Consider the following 6,672-nt stretch of genomic DNA (forward strand, 5'->3'; position numbering starts at 1 on the left):
TGTGAATAATCTGCAACAATGCATAAGATTCTAATAAGATTACTGACATTTAGAAATGGGAAGAAAGAGCTAAAGGTGAAGGGAAGGTGGGATGGGTAGGGGAAGGGTAAAAAGGGAAAAGAAAAAAATGTGAGAGAATGAAAAGAAGAAAATAAAGTGTTTGTAGATGGGGAGGGGAGGAGGGGGTGAAGGGAGGGCAGAGGTAAGGGGAAAAAAATGAGAATCAAGACTTGCCATGTAGAGGTACATGATCCCAACAATGAATGTAACTGTACTGTATCCCTAAAATGTACCAATAAACTCAATAAAATTAATTAAAAAAAATACAACAAAAATACTTTTAAAGAAAAAAAAGCTGAGGTGAAGATAAAGAAATACTCAGAAGTGCTCTTAGGAATTAGGAAGCACAGGACTTGATAAGTAAGTGGATAAGTAGCTGGGAAGAGAAGAGCCAACAGTGACAAAGAAATTAAGGGTGTGTCATGCCTTGACACAAGAACACAGGGAATAAAGAGTCTTCAGAGTCCCAGTAATGAACTCGGCTTGGGTCATGTCATGTGTGGAGTTCCAGCCAGGCCACTGCACAGTTACCAGTGAATCCCAGGAGGTGCCAATCCCATAGACTATGATGACAGACAGCAGCACTGACCACACTGTATGAATGTAAATGGCAGCCCTGGTTGGAGTTGAGGAGAGAGACTCGTTGGAGATGAAGCATTGAGGGTCGTCGACACGTAGACGATATCTGAAGCTCAAGAATAGATGAGCCCTCCCACTCCCAAAGAAGGTTGTATAGAATAAAGGGACAGGAACACCAAGAAATCATGACATTTACTTAAAAAACAAAATAAGAGAATACATGCACACACACACACACACACACACACACACACACACACACGTGCGCATGCGTGTGGATAAGGAACCAATAAGAGCTGAAGGGTACCCAGAAGAGAGTAGTCATCACCAAGGAGAGGGAAAGAGGAACTTGTAATTTAGGTAATTGCCACCAGATGGAGTGTGGTCTCTGAGAGTCAGAATTAGCTCAAACTCCAAATGTATGGAGCTGATAAACAGATTATCATATATCTAGGCTGCTTCATAACTGAAAGAATATGAATTTGCACAAAGTGCTCCACAGATATTCAAGAAACCAGACTTCCATGTATAATGTGCAGAGCAAGATAATTGATAGAAAATAAAGGAAACTGGGTTCTAGCATTACCTTTGCTACTCTGTAGCAAGAAAATCTAGGGTAAATCTATCTCCCTTCCTCATATCTCCTATATATTCAATACAAGGGGGTTGGATTGGCTTTTTCAATTTACTCCAACTGTAATGTGATAAAAGGAAATAACAGTATCAAACACATACACAGCAAATATCTGGACTTGCCACTATGTTACATGCTGGGGAAACAAAAAGGAATTAACCGAAGTGGCCCGGCACTCTAGCCGTCTGACATACTTGTGAACTAAGAGCCCCAGCAACGTGAAAGATTCTGTAGTGAGTGCACACACTACAGTGGGAGCAAATGAGATCCTAACTGCTCAGCAGTTTTCACAATGGAGGTGACCCCTGAATGGCCTCTACATCTTGAGTAGGAGTCTTCAAGAGATCGTGGGGGAAAGACTTCTACAGGCTGTGCAAGTGGCTGACAGTGTAGGATAGAAAACACAGGTTTTATCACGGCTGTACTTCATGGAGAGTCAGATACATTTGGAAAAGTAGGCATGAGTTCACTGCATATCTTAAATGTAGTGCATGTTTAAACTTTATTTAGTTAACAAATAATTTCAGAGAGATTGCTATATGTGCCTGGCATTGTCCTGTGTGTATAACGAAGATAAGCTTCTTTAACCCTCCCCAAAATCCTATGCAGTAAGCGCTACCACAGCCCCCTTCACAGTGAGGAGGCTCCCACAGAGGTTAAGTAACTGCTATTGTATGGTCCCACGCCTATCAAGTGACCCTGGGTCTAAGGTTCCATAAGAGGCTCTCTGGATCCCAGACTCCTGCTCTCAACCATGCCTTATGCTGCAGGAAGGCTGAGCCAGTTAGATTTCAAAGCATCTGATTTGCATTTTGGAAAATGCCCCTGGCAGAGGTACAAAGGCTGGTTTAGAGAAGAGTGACACTGGAGGAAGGGGTGCTGAGGAAGAGTTTCAGGTAAGATGGCCCTGTGCTCCGGTAACAGCAGGGGGAGCCTTGAAAAGGGAGCACTTTACGGGTGGTTAGCAAGTACAGTACTCCTTCCCGTCCCAGTGACCACTGAATGTGAAAGTGAGAGAACAAGAGAAATCTCAGGTTTCTGGTATAGAGAACTAGAGAAATGATAGTGGCTTTAACCAAAATTGAGAATAAAAGAATTCCTGAGTTAGAAATATAGCAGGCCATGGGAAAAGTAGAGTTTGAATATCAGTATGAGAATTATTATAGCAGAGGGCAGTTGAAGCAAGAGAGATAAGCACTGTTACTGGGAGAGTGTGGGTATGTAAAGAACAGAGTTTAAAATCAGAACCTTAATACTAAACAAGAAGAAAAACTGAAGATGAGAATCTAAGGCAGGAGGAAGGCCAGATACAATGGTATCATTTTTAAATTATTTAATATTTTCCTTTGTTTCCAGGAGGTTTGAGTTTTGTGTTAGAAGACAGATGTAAAGTGTGACGTTGTGTATCTGTAACTAGCCTTATATTATTTGTGGACTGGTATCATGTCCAATTCATTTGTATATTGCCATGCTAAATAAAACAGAACTTTGGTAAATAAAACCTTCTCTCTTTTTGCCTCTCATTGAGTTTATTGGTACATTATAGGTATACAGTACAGTTACATTCATCATTGAGATCTGGTACCGTTAACATGACAGGTCTTGATTCTCATTTTTTCCCCTTGTCCCTGCCCTCCCTTCAGCCCCTCCTCCCCTCCCCACTAAAACCTTCTTAATGTATGGACTGAGTAACATTTATTTTCCTCGACTCTTTTGGGTACACGTCACCTTGGCAAGTGGTCTCATTCAGATAACTTCATTTTCCAAAACAGAAAACAACAGTATCTTGATTTGGTATGTCACAATACTTATTGCTTGTTTTGTTTGTTTGTTTGTTTTATGGTACTGGGGGTTGAACCCAAGGCCTTCAAACAGATATATGTATTTGTTTGTTTGCTTGTTTTTGTTTTTTGAGACAAAGTCTTGCTAGGTTGCAAAATTGCCCGGGCAGGCTGGGCTCGAATTTGTTATCCTCTTGCCTCAGCCTCCCAGAGTGCTGAGATTATAGGAGTGCACCCCCCTACTAGTAAAAATACTTATTCTTAAGTGTTTTCTAATGAACACATCAGCCATATGTCTAAATTCTAGATCACCTCCTAAAAAAATAATACTCCAGCATGCTACCACCTTTCATTATGCAAAATCCAGGCAGTAAGGATTACAAAAACCATGGGCACAGGAGTCAGGCAACTGTAATTTCAATCTACAGGTCCAGCAGGCCTGGTCCCCTGACTTCCAGCAGGTCAATTAACCTTGTAAGCATCAGTGTTTCGCATCTGTAAAATGATAATTATATTATGAAGAGCACTGGGCAGCCAGGAGGATGCGATCGTTGGGCTGGATGCTGCTGTAACGTACATGGTTAATAAATATCAGATCCCTTCTCCTCTCTGACAGTATTGCAACAGATTCACTTTTGCTGAAAGACCTGGAATTTGCAAGAAGGGCTCCTCCTGGGAGGTCAGAGCCTTTCTCTGAGCCTTTGGACCTGCAGTGTGGTCAAAGGTCACCGGGTGGTCTGGGTGCCTGCTAGGGGACCCCAGATCAGGAGGGCTTCCCGTCAGAGGAGACAGCCAACTCCTCAGGGCTAACACCAAATTCTATCCCCAGCATGTTTCTTTCGGAGGGATTAAAACCTTGCTGTAATGACCATGTCTGCAGATTAAACACAAACCACCCCAACATGTGGATATTAACAATAGGAGAATATATCATTTAAAATGAGACTTAATGGAAAAGAACTACTTAGGTACACATCACATAACTTCCTGATTTCCCTTAAACTGTTTTTAATTATTTCTTAACTTAATCTAACCTTCGTTTTAATTTCCTCACATTAATTGCAATTCATTCTGATGGCAGAATGCTAATAGCCTCTGGACTGTGCTGAACCTCAGAGTTTGGCAAAGCACTCTGTGGAAAAAGCTCTCTGTCCCTTTCACCTGCCTGGGGAGCAAATCTGCTCATTAGCAGGCTTAGGGAGCCTTTTCAGCCAACAAGGAAAATCACAATGAAATCTGGGCCTTCACGTGCCTTCTCTGAGTTTGGCCGCTTTGTGCTTCCTCTCTTCACCCACTTGGAAAGAGAAAGCACTCGCTGGGCTCTCTGGGCCCCATGACTTTGACTTATAATCAAAACCCGGTTCCCCAAGTAATCTGCCGGAGTGCCCTGGTTCTCTGCGCTTGCCACAAGAGCCACTTTACCAACCACGGCTCTGCTTTCCACCCTCTCCCCACACCCCACAGTCCACCTCTGTCCAGCCCCAGTGCTGGCAGAGGAACCTAGGGCCTGAAGCAAGTTGGGCAAATGCTCTGCCCCTGGCCACAGCCCAGCCCCCTCCTGACCCTTGAATGCCGACATAGGTCAGATCTGGTCTCAGTTGTGCTGTGCAGTTGGCTGTACTCTGTGCCCATGCAAGCGCTCTGCTGATATCTGCCGTGTTCTTTCTTCTTTTCAAACTTTTAAACAATTCCAAATGCTACAATTATAGAACGTCTGAAAAATATTGAAAAGTGTCACTGGTTTTTATGGCCGTGAAACTACTCTGTATATTACAAAGGTGAATACTTATCCTCCTGCATTTGTCTGAACAGAATGTACAAACCTGAGCGCGAACCTGAGCTTCATGGATTGCAGAGTGGGGGCTCTGCGGGTGTGGGAGAGGGTACACGGCAGCCCTCTCTACCATCCCCTCCATTTAGCTGGGAACCTAAAGGTGGTCTGAAAAATAAGGTCGGTACGTCAGGGGGTGCCATCATCCCCTCAGTTTCTACACTGTGACGTAGGTCCTTACGGCATCTGTGAAACAAAATGGGAGGTGCCCTCCTGCAGTGCTTATCAGCTCCCACTTGGTGCCTGTCCTTGGGCTGCAGACACAGGAGCAAACCACACGCACGGGGCCCTGGCCTCAGGAATCCTGCAATTGAAATGAAAAGATTGCGGGAACTTACCCAATAATCACTTAATTTTGCTTTGATGCACACAGAGAAGATGCTCCGAGTCACTCTCAGGTCGAAGCAGCAGCTGGGCCCTCATTTGCTTCCCTCCTCCAACAGCCGCGCTGAGCGGTGAGTGCAATCCGTGTCAGTCCTTCACCCTCCCTCACTCACGCCCAGCCATGTAAAACCAGGACCGTAAGTCCAGATAGCGGAGTGCCAGCATAGTGAGCGTCTCTAAGCTGACACAGGTGCTGGCCTCCACTGGACCCCTTTAAAGGAGCACTGCTGTTGCTCCAAATGCTTCCGGAAGACGAGACGGTCCCACCACACTCTGAAGCCCCGTGCTTGTGATCTACTGACTCTCAAGGCAGCGATGGCAAACCAGGAAGAAGGCCATCAAAGCCTGTGCTCCTCTGGTTCTTCTCTTTATGGTCTGTCTTCTCTGTCCTCTTCATTTCCTCTAAACTGTCTTTTTGCTTGATGTGCAACAGAGAACATTGGACACAGAGATAAATCACATAATAAGAAATTGTGCCTTGAGAGCATTTGTATCAGATTTACTCAGTAATCCTCCTCCTTTGAAAAGAAAGTACAAGGTATTATATATCCTCGGTCATCCTTAGAGGGATGATAGGACTTTTTAAGACAGTGATCTGCCGCCTTCCAATAAAACAGAGGTCTCTATAAGCTTTGACCAAGTCATTCTATTTCTGGAGCATTTCTTCTAGGCAACCGAGAGGGTAAAGACACATCCAGAAGAATGTCAACCAGAGAACTATTTAATACTACACAAAGAAACAGCTAACTCAAATGTCCCTCAGAGAGTGACTGAGTAAAGTATGGCTCATCTGTACCATGTCTTGTCATGCACTTGCAAAAGACCATGAAGTAGAACTATATAAACGGAATGGAAAGAGGTCCATGGTACAGAAAGCAAAATGACTAAGTTGCAGGTCAGTTTATCTACAATGACTTCATCATTTTAAAATAAGATGTGTGTGTATTTATATGTATATATATATATATATATATATAGAGAGAGAGAGAGAGAGAGAGAGAGAGAATATATTACAGAATATATATAGAATATATATACCTGTATATTCATACATGCATTCTTTAAGATCTAGAAGTCTATGCAAATAGTTCGCTGGAGGTTGCCCCGAGGGAGTGGAATTTAGGAGCAAGGGATCTTCATTCTCTACATGAAATTCTTTCACTTAGTTTGGCTCATTAAGCAGAAAGAAAAAAAAATTAACACTTTTGAAACGTGAGCTGCTACAGAACAGGAGGGCAACTGTGGACTCATCTGGATGCTTCCAGCTAGGGCGGCATCGGTACTTTCTTTGTGATGGGTCGCACTTGGATTTGAAGCAGCCCCTTTCTCTTCCAGACCCCCTTTTCCTCCCCGTCCTTGGCCTTCTGCACAAAACCTGGCAGTAACAGAGAAGGATAGAAAGG

General features: G+C 43.6%; 1 long non-coding RNA gene across 1 annotated transcript in view; it reads right to left on the bottom strand.

Moving 5' to 3' along the window:
- The window catches only part of LOC104874455, a 27,922-nt gene extending 22,939 nt beyond the window's left edge, over nt 1-4,983 (bottom strand). The window contains exons 1-2 of the long non-coding RNA XR_783731.1: nt 4,878-4,983; nt 4,618-4,768 (exon numbers count right to left, since the gene is read on the bottom strand). This is a non-coding gene — a long non-coding RNA (uncharacterized LOC104874455). The remainder of the gene's footprint in view (nt 1-4,617; nt 4,769-4,877) is intronic.
- Between the last annotated feature and the right edge of the window lie 1,689 nt (nt 4,984-6,672).

Source organism: Fukomys damarensis, unplaced genomic scaffold (assembly GCF_012274545.1).
Source record: "Fukomys damarensis isolate Sample0158 unplaced genomic scaffold, DMR_v1.0_HiC HiC_scaffold_30, whole genome shotgun sequence".
Lineage (NCBI taxonomy): Eukaryota > Metazoa > Chordata > Mammalia > Rodentia > Bathyergidae > Fukomys > Fukomys damarensis.